The 18,281-nt window shown below is 48.1% G+C and overlaps 1 protein-coding gene and 1 non-coding gene across 2 annotated transcripts in view; one reads left to right on the forward strand and one right to left on the reverse strand.

The window, feature by feature from the left end:
- RANBP10 (RAN binding protein 10) overlaps positions 1-18,281 on the reverse strand; it is an 83,499-nt gene that overhangs the window by 28,244 nt on the left and 36,974 nt on the right. The gene's annotated exons all lie outside the window — the stretch shown is intronic.
- On the forward strand, positions 10,280-10,386 carry LOC135277347 (U6 spliceosomal RNA). The gene has a single exon (XR_010344962.1). It is a non-coding gene; the product is annotated as a U6 spliceosomal RNA (small nuclear RNA).

Raw genomic sequence — 18,281 nt, forward strand, 5'->3', positions numbered from 1 at the left:
TTCTTCAAAAATAAACTATATAACTATTTGACAAAGCTAGCACAGAATTTTTAGATTTTGCCTGTAATCCCAGAGCTCTGGGAGGCCAAGGCGGGCGGATCACTTGAGGCCAGGAGTTTAAAACCAGCCTGGCCAACGTGGTGAAATCCCATCTCTACTTAAAAATACAAAACTTGCTGGGCGTGGTGGCTCATGCCTGTAATCCCACCACTAGGAGGCTGAGGTGGGTGAATCACAAGGTCAGGGGTTCAAGACCAGCCTGACCAACATGGTGAAACCCTGTCTCTACTAAAAATACAAAAATTAGGTGGGCGTGATGGCATGTGCCTATAATCCCAGCTACTTGGGATGCTGAGGCAGGAGAATCACTTGAACCTGGGAGGCGGAGGCTGCAGTGAGCCAAGATTGCACCACTGCACTCCAGCCTGGGCAACAAAGCTAGATTCCATCTTAAAAAAAAAAAAAAAAAAAAAGAATTTTTAGATTTTTTTAAAACTCTGGCTATAAATGTGGATTTTAAATTTAAAAAACCAAAGAGCTCAATTAAAAAAACGTTAGAGTCAATTCAGGATTCACCATCATCTCAGTTTGGCCAGAAAAGAGGTAAGTTTTCTGCTTTCCGCCAAATGATTTATCAATTTCTATAGATTTGCCCAAAGGGAAAAAATACACAGTACCTGTATAGGCTGGATGAGATCCCCCAACCCAAAGATGTCCACGGTCTAATCCCCAGAACCTGTGACTGTGTCACCTTTCATGGTAAAAAGGATTTTGGAGAAGTGATTAAGTTAAAGCCCTTGAAGTAGGGATGACCCTGGATTATCCAGGTGAGCCAATGCAATCACAGGGGTCTTTACGAAATGGAAGATGCCTCACTGCTAGCTCTGAAGATGGAGGAAGGGGCCATGAGTCAAGGAACGCAGGTGGCCCCTAGGAGCTGAAAAAAGGCAAGGAATGAATTCTCTCCTAGGGCTTCCAGAAATAATGCAGCCCTGCCAATACCTGGATTTTAGAATTTCTGTTCTCCAGAACCGTAAAATGATTATTTCAAGCCTCCATTGTTGTTACAGTAGGAACAGGAAATCTGAAACTATTCTGGTCCAGGGGTCTGCCATTACAGAGCTGTAATGTATCTTCAATTGAAGCGATCATCTTATGGCCAATTTTTTTTTTTTACAAACAGTTAAGTGCCTATGTGTGTATATAAGGTATATACCTACATGTATGTATACAAGTATATGTGCAAAAGGCAGTCTGAGGTTAAAAACAGAATGTTGCACACCTTTTTATCACTGGCTGTTGCAGCAGCATGGTTTATGGCCATTGTGTTGCCTTCCCATCCTCTGGAAAGGACAAGCACCATTTGCTCTGCTCACCACCAAATAACTAATAAAGGCCTGTTCCAGGGAGTTTACAAAGTTGGAGTGGGAAGTGTGAAAGAATAGAGAAGACAAAATGTAAGCAAACAAATAGGCAAACAAGAAACACCTGGCAGATCAAGTATGCTCTAAAGAAAACAAGGCTGGGCTGGGTGCAGTGGCTCATGCCTATAATGCCAGCATTTTGGGAGGCCAAGGCAGGAGGATTGCTTCAGTCCAGGTGTTGCAGACCAGCCTGGCCAACATGGCAAGACTCCATATCTAAAAAAAAAAAAAAAAAAAAAAAAAATACAAAAACTAGCTGGGTGTGGTGGTGTGTATCTGTGGTCCCAGCTATGCGGAAGGCCGAGGTGGGAAGACCGGATTATGCCACTGCACTCTAGTCTGGGCAACAGAGAGAAATCCCATCTCAAAAAAAAGGCCATGTACAGTGGCTCATGCCTGCAATCCCAGCACTTTGGGAGGGCAAGGCAAATGGGTCACTTGAGCCCAGGAGTTCGAGACCATCCTGGGCAACATGGTGACACGCCATCTCTACAAAAACTACAAAAAAATTAGCCAGGCACTGTGGTGCACAGCTGTAGTACTGCTGAGGAGGGAGGATCCCTCGAACCCAGGAGTTTGAGGTAGCAGTGAGCTATAATTGTGCCATTGCACTCCAGCCTGGGTAACCAAGACTCAATCTATAAAAGAAAAGAAAATGCAAAGCCAGATGATGGGCTAGCAATGGGAGAGGGGATGAGGACTGACTGGAATGGGGTAGTCAACTGAGTTCTTGCTGAGAGAGTGACTCCTGAGCAGAGGTCTGCTGAACAAAAGGAACAGAAGAAAAAACTTTTGGGGTAAAGGGTGTGAACTCAGCATGTCTGAGAAACAGAAAAGCATCCAGTGGGGCTGGAGCTGAGTGAAACTTAGGAAAGACTCAGAGCAGAGTGGGCAGGACTCACCACCAGGTGTGGGTACAGATAATGTGAGAGGAAAAAAGAATGGCACCCAGGTTTCTGGCCTGAGCAAATGAGTAGATGATGGCACCACTTATCAAGAGACAAGGAAGCTGAGCAGAAGGAGCAGACCTTTTGGAAACGATAAGCTTGCAATGTCTTATTAGACATCCAAGTAGGCAGTGGCTGAACAAGGCAGGTAAGATGATGGCAGGTCCCAGGGACTTTGTGGCTCCTTCCTAGATGCAGTAAGGCTGTAATGGGGAACACTCATTAAACAAACAGTGGTGTGGACAGAAAACTTTGAGCAAAGTCACTAGAGTATTTTCCTCCTGTGTTGTCCTGATATATACAAGGGTTTTCTGTTTTGCTTTTGGGAGAAAAATTCAGGCTAGCTAAGGGCTAGAAAGGACATGACAAACATACAACGAAGGCACGAGAAGCCCAAAAGAGATGAGGAGATGTTAAAGGGCACATCTGCTCCCCAGGCCTTGAAAAGTTGTAGAGTGGAGAGGAACTGGCACTATACTGCTGTCTTGAGAAACTGGAAACCAGAAGGCCAGGGTTTAGCCCCGGCCCCACATTTTGCAGTGAGTCAGGCTAGGATCCTGCCTAACACAGGCAGATTGGCCTCTGTTAGAAAGAGACTGTGGCCCTGGGTGCCAGGACAGCCAGAGGGGCTGAAGCCCTTCTGTTGTCTGGTTCTGGTTACAGCACTGTCCTTCCCATGACAGGCCCTGGCCAGTCACTCATCCTCAGACCCTGGTTCCCTTTTCTACAAAATGAGATGAGAGGGATTAGGTATAGTTGTCAAAGGGCCCTGGATGTCTACTTGTAAGAAACAATCTAAGACTCCAACCCACTGGCAGGTATGGTAAATCCCAAAAGAGGACAGAGGAAACTGAGGCACTAAGAGGCTGAGTGGAGGCCTGTGGTCATGTAGATAACACTTCTCCCCTCCTCTGAGGGACACCCAGGGGAGCACCAAGCAGGTACTTGTGATGGTGAGACCACCTCCTCCTTCCTGACCCAACCACCCAGCACCATGCTCAGGGCACTGCCCTTCCTGTTAAGGGGGTCCAGCAGTTATGCCTGGGTGAGCAGCCCCTCCAGTCCCACCACCCTCTGCTTCAGAACCAGACACCCCTTTTCCCACTCCAGCCTTGAAGCCAAAGTCATCAACTTTCTAAACACACACCCCTCCCTGGGTGGTCTAGTGAAAGGCTGGAGATGTGCCTGGAAGTGAGGGTTGTCACCTACACTGTGAGGCCAAAGGTGGCTGTCTCAGAGGGCACTGGGATGTCGGGGCCAGAAAAGAACAAGTGGGCTGGGTACAGTGGCTCACGCCTGTAATCCCACCAATTTGGGAGGCCAAGGTTGGAGGATCACCTGAGGTCAGGAGTTCAAGACCAGCCTGGCCAATATGGCAAAACCTTCTCTACTAAAATTACAAAAATTAGCCAGGCATTGTGGTACATGCCTGTAATCCCAGCTGCTCAGGAGGCTGAGGCAGGAGAACTGCTTGAACCTGGGAGGCAGAGGTTGCAGTAAGCTAAGATCACGCCATTGCACTCCCACCTGGGTGACAGAGCAAGACTCCGTCTTAAAAAAAAAAGAACAGGCCGGGCGCGGTGGCTCAAGCCTGTAATCCCAGCACTTTGGGAGGCCGAGGCGGGTGGATCACGAGGTCAAGAGATCGAGACCATCCTGGTCAACATGGTGAAACCCCGTCTCTACTAATACAAAAAATTAGCTGGGCACGGTGGTGCGTGCCTGTAATCCCAGCTACTCAGGAGGCTGAGGCAGGAGAATTGCCTGAACCCAGGAGGCGGAGATTGCGGTGAGCCGAGATCGTGCCATTGCGCTCCAGCCTGGGTATCAAGAGTGAAACTCCGTCTCAAAAAAAAAAAAAAAAAAAAGAAAACAAATGGACACGGCTGCCTGTGTCAGGCCCTGCAGGAGTCACATCTGGCTGGCTCTGGCTCTGGGTCAGAAGGATGGCTAGGGCCACATGATGGGGACAACACTCTGACAGAGAGGACCACCCAACTAACCATTCTTCCCTGTCCAAAGAGAATAAGCTTTGTTACTACCAGAGAGAAGTGATGGGCAGCCAGCCTGGCACCCATACACAAAAGTATATGCTCAGCCACGTCAGGTACCTGTGAGATGCCAGTGACACAAGAAGAAACCAAGCCACATTTGAACCAGGAGGCAGAAGACCCCAGGTGGCCAGTGCAGATGCTCAGGCACCTCCCACTTCCCCCTGAATCATCACTTAGACAGAAAGTCACAGTCACAGAAATGCCAGGGTGGCTGCAGAAATGGTTCATCACCTTGGCACTCATAGGTGCCATCCCTGGACAGTGTCCTAGAAATGGAAGACTCCTGTAGGGTGCCAGGGACTCTAGCATGACCATTCCAGCAGCCCATCCATGCCACTTCCATCTGCCAGGGCACATCCAAGGCCTCAGTCCCAGGGGAGTGAGGAATGGAGAATGCTCCTACTGCTAAATGGAAAGATTTCCTTAGCAGCAGCATGTTAGTCCAGAACCCTGGAAGGGGATGGGGCTGTGCCTGCCCACCAGGTTCTGGTCCTGGCCCACAATTGACCAGCACACAGGCCAGCCATGTCTCCCTCACATAGCTAACCTGAGGCCAGGCGTGGTGGCTCACGCCTGTAAACCTAGAACTTCATGAGGACAAGGCAGGTGGATTGCTTGAGGTCAGGAGTTCAAGACCAGCCTGGCCAAAATGGTGAAACCTCATCTCTACTAAAAATACAACAATTAACCAGGTGTGGCGGTGCATGGCTATAATCCAAGCTACTCAGGAGGCTGAGGCAGAAGAATCGCTTGAATCCAGGAGGCAGAGGGTGCAGTGAGCCAAAATTGTACCACTGTACTCCAGGCTGGATGAAAGAGCGAGACTCTCTTAAAAAACAAACAAACAAAAAAACCCCAAAGAAACAAAAAGCTAGCCTGAGCACTAACCACCAAGCCAGTCATCTCTTCCCAACAAATGGGTCCCAGTCATCACCAGACTGTGGGTCAGAGAAACTCGGGCTAGAATCCCAATTCTATCACTTCTTAGCCCCCAAGATCCCTTGGCTAAGCTTCTCTTTTGGGGATGGCAGGAAGATTAAAAGAGAATGTGCATGGGACACAGGAGGGACACTCACCAGGGAGATTCCCTTTCCTCACCATCTTTTTTTTTTTTTTTTTTTTTTTTTTTTGAGATGAAATCTTGCTCTGTCACCCAGGCTAGAGTGCAGTGGCATGAGGCGATTCTTCTGCCTCAGCCTCTGGAGTAGCTGAGATTATAGGTGCCCACCACCACGCCCAGATATTTTTTTGTATTTTTAGTAGAGATAGGGTTTCACCATCTTGGCCAAGCTAGTCTCAAACTTCTAATCTCGTGATCCACCCGCCTTGGCCTCCCAAGGTGCTGGGATAACAGGAGTGAGCCACCGCACCTGGCCCTCCTCACCATCTTAAACCCCAGCTCTGCGGTCGAGTCTGGGCATTTCACATGTTCTGCTCCCTTCTGCCCCAAGGGAGCGGGTAGGATAGGGCTGGTCACTAGCCCCTCTTCTAATGAGTGGCCACTGAAGGCAGCCCCAGACCTGCTCCACTCTTACTTGTTTCTGGCTTCCCAGGGAGGCAATCTAACCCTTGCAGCACCTGGCAGGGTTCAACAGTCATGTCCAATGGCTCTCAGAATGTCACTCTTGAGGCTGGCTATGGAAGGATGAGTGCTGTGCTGGCTTGGCCAGAGTGCTTCCTGAGCATGGGGCCATGCCTAGGTATATCGGGGGACATCATGGCAGGGCTGCTCTACAAGGGTGGTCACTCACAAAGAGCCATCGCTTCCCAGAAGTCAAGCAGACAGATGCTGTCCCTGTAACCTCAACTATCTTAAAAATCTGGCAGGACCCAACAGCCTGGAGCAGCTTGACAATGGACAATGAGAAAGCAAAAGAGATTTTTTTCATTCAGCAAATGCTGTGGGGTGGCATCAGAGAACACCCCTGTCACAGCACTCCCATGGCTGTTACCCTGAGCTTTTAGAACTAAGAAACAGGACCAATGCAACCATAAGGTAATGCCTCTGGCACTGCAGGCAGGAGGGGCTAGCAGTATCCTGGGTGCGAGGTCTTCATGGTAGCTCAGCATGAAAGCCACGGTAAAGGGGGCAGGAGAAAAAGGCTGCCTCTGCAGGTAGCTGATGATACCAGGGACTGACACCAAGTAGGGCATGCCTTCCCATGGGCACCTAGGTCCTCCACTGAGATAGGGCCCAGGTGTCAGCTTGAAGTCGTGGGCAGGGCAAGGAACAATACAGGTAGCACCTGCAGAAAAAGGGGCCTTGCACAGATCACACCCTCCCCACCCAGAGAAATAGATTCCTGATGGCCAGGAGAGGCCGAGGGGTGCCAAGCTGGGTCTAGTTGGGTCTGGATAGGACATGGCTCAGATGGCATCTGGTCCATCTGGCAGCACTACCCGCCAACACCTTGTCCTGACAGGACAAGCTGGCTCTGTAACCCATGCTGAACCAGGCTAAGGAAAGGTATTGCACTGTCCTGAAAAACTGAGGTGCAACATTAGCTCACCAGGCTTGGTGCCTCTCTTCTAGGGCTGGGTTTGGCTTTTGCTTGTTTCCCTGAGCTCCTTTTGAGCCTCTTGGGAAAGTCACTGAATGGGTGACCTCTGGTAACATATGCCTGTGGCTCTGCGTACATCACTGGGTCCTGAGCGATGGCCAAACCCTTCCCAAAAGGAGCCCCTGGAGTGGCATCCTCACGTTCCTAGGGTCCCGGGATATAGATCCTCTGCCAGCACTAGGAAGGCAGGGGACTGAATGGGAACTGGTCTCCACTCTGCTTCACCCTGATGTGGCCTCAGCCTCACCAGGACACTTGAGAATCTCTGTTTTCAGACACTGACAAACTCAGGTATCAGAACTGGCCCTCTGCTGTCGAAGAAACCTTTTCTCTCAAAGGACTTAACTTGCCCTGAAAACTCCAGTCTTAGAATGTTTACTTCTGTGAGAAAGGCTGGGAGCTGGTATTTGGAAGACAAAAACAGGACAGTATAGAGTAGGAATCCCATGCCCAGGAATAAGAATTTTTAGGTCTGGCTAAGCTGCCTTGCTTGAAAAGGCTGCTGAGCAGCCCTGGTGTGCTGGGGTGATACAGGTCTCCTGTGGGTCAGGGAGGAGATCCATGGAAAAGGAACATGCACTTGCTGGCCATAGGACCAGGGGCGCTGCCAGCCCGGGGAAGAGTGGCAGGGAAGCAGAGAGCACCTTACATGAAACAAGCTTCTCAGCGTGGACCACAGTGTCCTGCAGCACTTACATCATTAGCCACCGCTTGAACCACCAGCTAACTACCTCTGGGGCCCAACTGCCAAACCACCCTCTGTTCTGGACCGCCCTGGAGAACCTGCTGCTGCTCAGAGGTACAAGGACCTGGACATCTACTCCTTCACTCCCATCTAGGCCATCTGTCAAGGGTCTCTCAGAATGAGAAACAACAAAATGAGAAAGGCAGAGAGGGGCGAGGCAGCACAGGCACACAAACCCCACCTATTTTCCCAAGGCCCTGGTCCTGAACAGTTGCTCCAGCTAATTCAGAGACCCTCCTGGGTTGTGAGCACTTTTCCAGGCAGGGCTGCCTGAAGGCACCTTATAGGCTTGAACTACAGGGTGACAATCGGTTTCTTTCCCCTACCAGTCTCAGTCAGGCACAGAGCGCCTAATCATGCCAGGGGAGCAGAGGCCTGTTCCCAGGAAGAGGGACACCCAGAAGCCCAGTGGGCCCTGATGGCTCAACTCACCCAGCTGGGGAGAAGCATGGTTGCCCCACAGCAAACCCCTGCGAAGTACTGTAGATCCCAAGGTGAAAGATGCTCCAGAGAGAGGTGGGGGTTAATGGTGGACACTGCAGGGAGTGTCAGCTGTAACATGGGTCTCAAGCTATATGGAGCAGGAAAGAAGCGGTGTCTATTTGGCAGGTATGGACAAACAGCATTTCCAGACTACTAGAAATCCACCTAAATGTCAATAATTTCTAAGACAGCCAGTGCATAAAGCCACCTGCTACTGGTATTTGCTCCAAGCAGAGACATCTTTCACTGCATGTACTGTACTCTTAGGAGGAAAGGGAGGAACTATATCAAACACCTTGTTATTTCTTTTCATTGCTTGCCACTCAGGCAGGGACTAGCCTCTGCCCTCGTGAACCTGGCAAAGACCCCTGGTGTTCTGCCCTGATCTCTGCTATCAGCAGTTCCTCTTCCATGACACATGCAGATGTGAAATATCAACTGTTCACAGAATGTGTCCTACCCAGCAGAAGCAACTTCCTGTTGGGCCTATGACTCTAACAACCCACTCAGAGCAAGCCTGGTAAGGTAAGCTCTAGGGGAGGGAAAGATGCTCACTTGCTCAGGACCATCTCATGGAAGAAAAGCAGAGAGCCCCTCCCCCTCCTCCCCCAAAGGTCAGCACCTGGTTGCTGGGCACCACCTGTTTCAGGAGATATGTCCCCTACTCCCAGTCCCTGCTGTAGTTCTTCTAGCTATTCCTTTTCTAACAGTTACAGTCAAGGAAAGTATGCTTCAATGGGCCTGATGCTGCTTTGAGGCATTGTAGTAACTAAGGTAATGCATGCTACACCGAGCGAACAGCTGCCTGTGCTACAGAAATGGCAAGGAGGAAATTATCAACTACCCAGCTCTGATGCAGCTGGGCCTCCTATCAACACAGCCTGAGTCTCCCTAGCTCTGCCTGTGGCACAAGACACAGAAGCAAGATTTGTCTTTCTCCCACTCCCTTAAAGTACCCAAGCCTGAGAGACACGCAGACCCCACTCTCCATCGACAAACCTGACTTTGTCTTCCTGTTTCCCCAATCCAATATCCTAGCCTCTGCCCTTCCCTGCCAGCTCACCAACGCCAGGGTGGGGCTGCAGGTAGGCTCACCTGCCCTGCTTCCGAGTCATTTAGCCAAGGGTTCTGACATTCTTATTTTGGGGCCACACCTGTTCCTTGGTTTCACACTTAAGGAGGCCAAAAAACACCTTGCGAAAGATAAACAAAACTTCCACATCTTTCGACAGAAACCTCTGACCATGCAAGCTAGGACATGCCCATAGGCTCCCAGGAAAGTCTGAGCACCACAGTCTCACTGGAGAGGCACTTTCTGTTATCATCTGCCCCAAGTTCCAAGCAAGACTCCACGGTGCCTGCCCTCTGCCTTTGGCAGCCCTATAGGCAAAGCCCTTTGACAGCCCTTTCTGTTATCATCTGCCCCAAGTTCCAAGCAAGACTCCACGGTGCCTGCCCTCTGCCTTTGACAGCCCTATAGGCAAAGATGTCTTTGCTGAGCCAGTTCAACCTACAAGAAAACACTCAAAATACCAACATCCTGACTTTGATTGCTGTGCCATCTTTTTCCATAATTCAACTCCAGCTATCATACTAAACACGTCTATTCAAACACAGAAAACCAAGCACTTGAGAAAAAAGGCAGTTTCACTGATACCTAACTCCACTCTAATACACAAACATGTATTAATTCATTTATTTTTTTGAGACAGTCTCACTCTGTCACCCAGGCTGGAGTGCAGTGGCATGATCTTGGCTCACTGCAACCTTTGCCTCCTGGGTACAAGCGATTCTCCTCCTCAGCCTCTTGACTAGCTAGGACTACAGGCACGCACCACCATATCCAGCTAATTTTTTATATTTTTTGTAGAGACAAGGTTTCACCACGTTGGCCAGGTTGGTCTCGAACTCCTGATCTCAAGTGATCCGCCCACCTCAGTCTCCCAAAGTGGTGGAATTATAGGTGTGAGCCACCATGCCCGGCCATACATAAACACATAAACATTGATACAAGAACTTTAAATATATAGGTACTACCTTCTTCAGGTAGAAAAAAACACACCTTGTGCTTGCTTCAGCAGCACATAGGCTAAAACTGGAACGATACAGAGAAGATTAGCATGGCCCCTGTGTAAGGATGACACACAAATTCGTGAAGTGTTCCATATTAAAAAAAAAAAAAAAACACCTTTTCTAAATAATAAGAACAGCTAATATAGCTGGGCACAGTGGCTCACACTTATAATCTCAACACTTTGGGAGGCCAAAGGAGGAGGGCTGCTTGAGGCCAGGAGTTCAAGATCAGCCTGGGCAAAATAGCAAGACCCCATCTCTAAAAAAAAAAAAAAAAAAATTAGCTAGATTTGGTAGTTGTGCACCTGTAGTTCCAGCTACTCAGGAAGCTGAGGCAAGAAAATCACTTGAACCCAGGAGTCTGAGGTTACAGGGAGCTATGATCATGCTATTGCACTCCAGCCTGGGCAACAGAGGGAGACCCCAATCTCTAAAAAGAAAGAATAGCTAATATTTATGTAGCCCTTTTTTTATGTCAGGCACTATCTAAGCATGTTATAGTAATTAACTCAATGCTCATAACTATCCTATATATGAGTTAGATACTAGTATCACTTTCATTTACAGAGGGGGAAACTAAGGCAGAGCAGTAAAGTAACTTGCTCCAGGTAACACAGCTACCAGGATGCAAATGCAGGCAGTATGGCTCCAGAATCCATGCTCTGCTCCACCAGCTGACCACAGCCCTTGATGTCTGTTTCCCCACATGACCAAGTGAGTCAGGAGTTGATTCAATGACACTGAGTCCTGACATACAGAAAAGGGAGCAGTCACTACTCCTCCAGGTAGAAAGGTGGTAGCAGAGCCCCTACACACAATCAGTGCCATAATGGTTAGAGCAGTGGGGTGAGGCTGAGTTCCAAATGATGGCTTCAAGCTGTAGGAAGGCTGCAGGCTGATGGGGCCTGACGCAACTTACTGAAGCCCAACACACTGAGGCAAAGCACAGCAAAATTCAGAAACAACTCATCCCAAAGCCCACGTGCACGATGCCAGGCATTGTGCTCACTCTGGGGGAGTCCTAGGGAGCTCACAACCCAGTGAGGACACTCTGGGTAAATGTGAAAGAGACACACCAGGCAGGGTGGCAAGTGTCATCAAAGACATGGTCAGGACTGAAGGGGTCAGACAAGGTTGATGGGGGTCAAAAACAAAGGGCACTCCCAGGGCAAGAAGAACATCTGCCAAGGGGCAGGGCAGGGAACATCAGCAGCCTGTTTGGCATCCCACACAACCATGCTGGTGTGTGGCATGTGCAGGGGGCAGAGGTGTAGGAAGAAGATGAGCCTGAGCAGGAGACTGACCATTGGGCAAAGGAGTCAGAGGCCCAGAGCAGGCAAGGGGCACAGTGCACACAGGGAGGAAAGCAGAGGCCTGCGGTACAGATCACGGAAACAGCCCACAGAGAGGCAATGGCAATATGGGCGGAGACAGGGAGCCAGATTAAAGAGATGTCTGTGAAGCAGCAGAACCACGGCTGAGGGAGAGGGAGGACATAAGATTACTCTGAGGAGTCCCACCTGGGGGCCAGGGTAGACAGTGGCTGTCAGCAGAGATGGGGAACACATGAGGATCAGGTTTTTGCAGAAAAATAACCCCAGTTTGGGGCAAGCAGGTTCACCTCTGCTGGACCTGGAGCAAAGAACTCAGGTTTCTGGAGGTGGGATCTGCTCCAGGGCAGGGCGCAATCAGTGGAGTGGCTTGAATACTCCTGCCAGGGCACTAGCTGCCCCTTCCCTGCTTTCTCAGGGCCTGGCAAAGCACAGCCACCATTCATAGGCCTTACAAGTCTTCTGGGTCCCTCAAGGAAGGTGAGTACTGTTCCCACCAGTCCCACAACCACATCACTAAGGTATGTGATTTTTTTTTTTTTTTTTTTTTTTGAGATAAGAGTCTTTCTCTGTCGCCAGGCTGGAGTGCAGCGGGAGACAGGGTTTTACCATGTTAACCAGGCTAGTCTCAAACTCCTGGCCTCACATAATCTCCACCTTGGCCTTCCAAAGTGCTGGGATTACAGGCGTGAGCCACTGTGCCTGACCAGGTACTGGAAATTTTAATCAGGAACTAGACCCAAAGGACCAGAGGAAAGAGCAGTCCAAGGTACAGGAGGAAATCAGGGAGATGGAGATCATCCTCTATACTCAAGAAACACTTACTTCAGAGAGAAAGAGGCAGAGGCTTTCTCAGGCCAGTCTCATCAGTTCTTGTTAGTTTCAAACACTCAATCAGATCAGGCTCCAGAAGAAAAGGGGCTTAGTTCCACACTTGGGCCTCACCTCCGGATCCCAAGCCTCTCTTCTGAGGGCTCATAAAAGGCAGGATTAAGAGCCAAAGACAAAGTACTTCTAGACAGCAGCAGCTGGGCAGGCCAAGAGTAGACTTTGTAAGTTAACCTCTTTTCTTGGGTTGACTCAGATAAGGGCCACGTAACTCACATTCTGCCTACTTACTCCTAACAATACTGAGACTCAGCATCTAAAATGGCCATTGTACTGAGAAGCCAGAACAGAGAAAAAAATAGTAATAATTATAAATAAAATGGCTATTGCCAGGCCATTTTATTAATAAAAGCATTCTTGAAACAAATTATCAGGATCACCCTAGAGGCACACTACCCGTAGCTTGCAGTCTAATCACCTACTCTGGAGACACTGAGTCCAGCTAAATCACCTTCCATAGTGCTTGTCAATCCTGTCACAGTGAGCTATGATCATGCTACTGTACTCCAGTCTGGGGGACAGAGTGAGATCCTATCTATAAATAAAGCAACATAAAAATAAACAGCCATATGCCATTTCTGGTTCAGAAGACTAAATTTTCAGTAAGATTGAAGTTTCCCATACTAATCCATAGATTTTATGTAATACAATATCAATCTGAAATGCCAGTAGAACATTTTAGAATATTTAATGAAAGTTTGATTAATAGGGCCATTAAAGAAACAAGCATGTTGCTAATGAAATCCAAAAATGGTCTAGTCGAATAAAATGTAAGGGCTATAAACTTGAATATCTTAACTATATTAAAACATTAACACCCTTCATAAATAGTACCAGAGGCAAAAACAAGCACTTTGCACAAAGATGTCTGTAAGTATCAGTCAAAACAGCAAACAGGTGGGTGTAGTGGCTCACGCCTGTAAACCCAACATTTTGGGAAGCTGAGGCAGCAGTTCGAGACCAGCCTGGGGAACACAGTGAAATCCCACCTTTAACAAAAAAAGTCTTTTTTAATTAGCCAAGTGTAGTGGTACACACTTAAAGTGCCACCTACTTGGGAGGCTGAGGAAAGGGAATTGCTTGAGCCCAGGAGGTTGAGGCTGCAGTGAGCTGTGATCGTGCCCCTCCACTACAGCCTCAGTGACACAGTAAGACCCTTTCTCAAAAAAAAAAAAAAAAAAGGGAAACTCCTCCAGACAAATATCCAATTAGGAAGGAGGTTTGTTCAAACATGATGCAAATATACAAAATGGCTCTACATGGACTGCTTACACAGGCAGCAAGAGTGTATGCCAACTACACATGCACCTACTTTGTGAATGCTCACAAAGACCCTCAGGGCAAATGGGGATAAATGTAACACTGACCTGCAGAGAACTGAAGTCCCGAGTGATGGCAAGCAAGCCTGAGCATACATCAACCCTCAAATATCTCATCTAAAGTTAACACCAGGCTGAGCACAGTGGCTCATACCTGTTATCCCACCACTTTGGGAGGCCAAGGTGGGTGGATTGCTTGAGTCCAGGAGTTTGAGACCAGCCTGGAGAATACACTGAGACTTCATATCAGTTAAAAATTTTAAAAGAGGCCAGGTGCAGTGGCTCACACCTGTAATCCCAGAACTTTAAGAGGCTGAGGCAGGTGGATCATTTAAGGTCAGGAGTTCAAGACCAGCCAGGCCAAACATGGTAAAATCTCGTCTCTACTAAAAATATAAAACAGCCAGGCATGGTAGCAGTCACCTATAATCCCAGCTACCTGGGAGGCTGAAGCAGGAGAATCGCTTGAACCCAGGAGGCAGAGGTTGCAGTGAGCCAAGATTGTGCCATTGCACTCCAGCCTGGGAGACAGAGCAAGACTCCATCTTAAAAAAAATTAATTAATTAAAAAATAAATTAGTTGGCCGGGCGCAGTGGCTCACGCCTGTAATCCCAGCACTTTGGGAGGCCGCTGTGGGTGTATCACCTGAGGTCAGGAGTTTGAGACCAGCCAGCCAACATGGTGAAACCCCTGTCTAATAAAAATACAAAAATTAGCCAGACGTGGTGGCGGGTGCCTGTAATCCCAACTACTCAGGAGGCTGAGGTAGTAGAATTGCTTGAGCCTGGGAGGCGGAGGTTGCAGTCAGCTGAGACTGTTCCACTGTACTCCAGTCTGGGCAACAGAGCAAGACTCCATATCAAAAAAAAAAAAAAAAATTAGCCAGGTGCAGTGGTTCACGCCTATAATCCCAGCACTCTGGTAGGCCGAGGCAGGCGGATCATCTGAGGTTGGGAGTTTGAGACCAACCTGACCAACATAGAGAAACCTCGTCTCTACTAAAAATACAAAATTAGCCAGGTGTGCTGGTGCATGCCTGCAATCCCAGCTACTTGGGAGGCTGAGGCAGGAGAATCGTTTGAACCTGGGAGGCGGAGGTTGCAGTGAGCTGAGATGGTGCCATTACACTACAACCTGGGCAACAAGAGTGAAACTCCATCTCAAATAAATAAATAAATAAATAAGTCAGGCATGGTGGCACATGCCTGTAGTCCCAGCTACTTAGGAGGCTAAGGTGGAAGGAGCACTTGAGCCCAGAAGGTTAACGCTGCTGTGACTGTGCCACTGCACTAGCCTGGGAGACAAAGTAAGACCTTGTCTTAAAATAAACAAATACATACATACATACATACATACATACATACATACCAAAGTCTTACAATCTGGGCCCAGCCTAAGCCACCACCACTACTGCGCCCCCACCAACCACACATCCAAACCATCCAATTGACCTTCATCTCAATCAAGGGCATCTTGGAAATCAGCAGCAGCTGGCAGAAAGGCTTTAGCTGCTATCATCTTCCATCCCACCTCCTCACCAAAATAACGTGCCAGGAGCTTCAGTTCAGGTCTGTTTATGAATGAAGATGTTTTCAGTTTTGCAGAATGTATGCTCATCACCAGAAATAAAAAAGTGATCCCAGAAAGTGGAAAGCACCAAAAGGGATTCTGATATTCAAAAGCCAGTACTGCAATGAATAACGGCAAGCTGATGTGGTTCGGATGTTTGTTCCCTTCAAATCTCCTGTTGAAATGTGATTCCCAATGTTGCAATAGGGCCTGGTGGGTGGGAGGTGTTTGGGTCACTGTGGCATCCCTCTTGAATGGCTTGGGGCCCTCCCAGTGGTAATGAGTTCATGTGCAATCTGGTTGTTTGAAAAGGAGCCTGGTACCCTACCACCTTGCTCCCTCCAGCCATGTGATATATCGGCTCCCTTTCCATTCCACCATGATTAAGCTTCCAGAGGCCCTCACCGGAAGCAGATGCTGGAACTAGGCATGTACACCCCAGAATCATGAGCCAAATAAAACTCTCTTCTTTATAAATTATCCAGCCTCAGGTATTCCTTAATAGGAACACAAACTAACACAAAAGCCCACCATCACTCCTGAGAGAGGTGCGCTCTACTCCATTCTCACATCTGTCCTGTGCTAGATTTGTCCAAATATTCCGCTAGCCCTGTATTCTGGAAAAGCCAGGGGTATCCATCCTTCCCAGAGAGAAGTGCTATCTAGATGCAACCTGATTCTTCCTTTCCACCTTAAGGATAATCAGGGAGATGATCAGATATGGCAGGAAGGAGAAAACCCTGAGGAGCTGGCAGGCAGAGTGAAACAAAGACAAAGTGCAATATCCACTGAACACTTAGGCCCCTTTCTCTTGTCAAAGAGAAGTGCACCCATGAGGAAAACAGATTTTCCTACAACTTTATATTAGCAATGTCAAAGTACATGACTAGTAGCTGGCCTCAAACCAGCCCAGGGGGTTAAAAGTTTCATACTGTAAAAAAGGGAAACACACTAGGCTGGCTCCACATGGCCCCATCTCAAAGAGACTCAGATCAGCTCAGCAGACTCTGAATACCTCTTACCTCGTCTACTCCATTCCATGGATCTCAATCTCAATGGGTGACACAAAAACAGTTTTTACTAGGCAAGCATGGTGGTATACACCTGTAGTCCCAGCTACTTGGGAGGCTGAAGCAGGAAGATCACTTGAACCTAGGAAGTCAGGGCTGCAGCGAGCCGTGACTGCTCCACTGTACTCCAAGCTGGGTGACAGTGAGACCCTGTTTCAAAAAAAAAAAAAAAGGCCAGGCATGGTAACTCACACCTGTAATCCCAGTATTTTGGGAGGCCTAGATGAGAGGATCGTGAGTTAGAGACCAGCCTGGGTAATACAGGAAGACTCTGTCCCTACAAAAATTTTTTTAAAATTAACCAGGCATGGTGATATGCACCTGTAGTACAGGCTACTCAGGAGACTGAGGTGGGAGGATCACTTAAGCCTGGGAGGTCAAAGTTGCCGTGAACCATATCATGTAATTGAACCCCAGCCTGAGCAACAGAGCAAGACCTTGTCTCAAAAAAAAAAAAGGGTTTTTACTAAAGAAAAAAGAACATACTACCAGGCATGATGGCTCATATTTGTAATCCCAGCACTCTGGGAGGCTGACATGAGCGGATTGCTTGAGCTCAGGAGTTCAAGACCAGCCTGAGCAACATGGCAAAACCCTGTCTCTATAAAAAAATACAAAAACAGCCAGGCACAGTGGCTCACGCCTGTAATCTCAGCACTTTGGGAGGCTGAGGTGGGCAGACTGCCTGAGTTCAGGAGTTCAAGACCAGCCTCGGCTGGTGAAACCCCATGTCTACTAAAAATACAAAAAATAGCCAGGTGTGGTAACGCGGGCCTATAATCCCAACTACTGGGGAGGCTGAGGCCCAAGAATTGCTTGAACCTGGGAGGTGAAGGTTGCAGTGAGCTGAGATCGTGCCACTTTACTCCAGCCTGGGTGACAGAGTGAGAATGTCTAAAAAAAAAAGTACAAAAACTAGCTGGGCATGGTGGTACATGCCAGTAGTCCCAGCTACCTGGGGGGCTGAGGCAGGAGAATCACTTGAGCCTGCGAGGTGGAAGCTGAAGTGAGCCATTTTCACACCACTACACTCCAGCCTGGGTGACAAAGTGAGACCCTGTCTTTAAAAAAAAAAAAAAAATATGAAACAAAGAATAGTAAGTCCAACACATGGTATAACAGACCTCATCCTAAGACCACCTAAAGACAAACATGAGGGTTTCCTGATACAGGGACATTTGCTTTTGTTTATTTTGATTTCATTTATATTTTTAAAACAGGTAACATATTCACAAGAAAGAAAATTCAAAAGGCTTGAAAGTGAAAATTTTTCTTTCTCAGTCCTGTCTACTGCCACCCATCCTTCCCAAGGGACAGCCACTATGACAAGTTTTTCTGTAGCTTTCCAAAGATGGTCTATACATGTGCAAGTAAATACAGATGTTTCTCTCCTTTCTTTTTTTTGCACATTTTGTAGCACATTATATACTTCCATGCTCTGTATTTTTCATTTCCCAACATATCCTACAGATGAGTCCAAATTGGTACCTAAAGAGTCCCTGGCCAGGAGCAGTGGCTCGCCTGTAATCAGCACTTTGGGAGGCCAAGATGGATGGATTGCTTGAGCTCAGAAGTTCCAGACCAGCCTAAGCAACCTGGCGAAACCCTGTCTCTATTAAAAATACAAAAAACTAGCTTGGCATGGTGGCATGTACAATAGTCCCAGTTACTCAGCAGGCTGAGTTGGGAGGATCGCTTGAGCCCAGCAGGTTGAGACTGCAGTGAGCAGTGTTTGCACCACTGCACTCCAGCCTGGGAAACGCAGAGAGATCCTGTCTCAAAAAAAAAAGACAGTCCTCTACCAGGCACACTGGCT

Source organism: Aotus nancymaae, unplaced genomic scaffold, assembly GCF_030222135.1.
Source record: "Aotus nancymaae isolate 86718 unplaced genomic scaffold, 86718_ANA_hifiasm-v0.15.2.pri h1tg000030l, whole genome shotgun sequence".
In the NCBI taxonomy this organism is placed as follows: Eukaryota; Metazoa; Chordata; class Mammalia; order Primates; family Aotidae; genus Aotus; species Aotus nancymaae.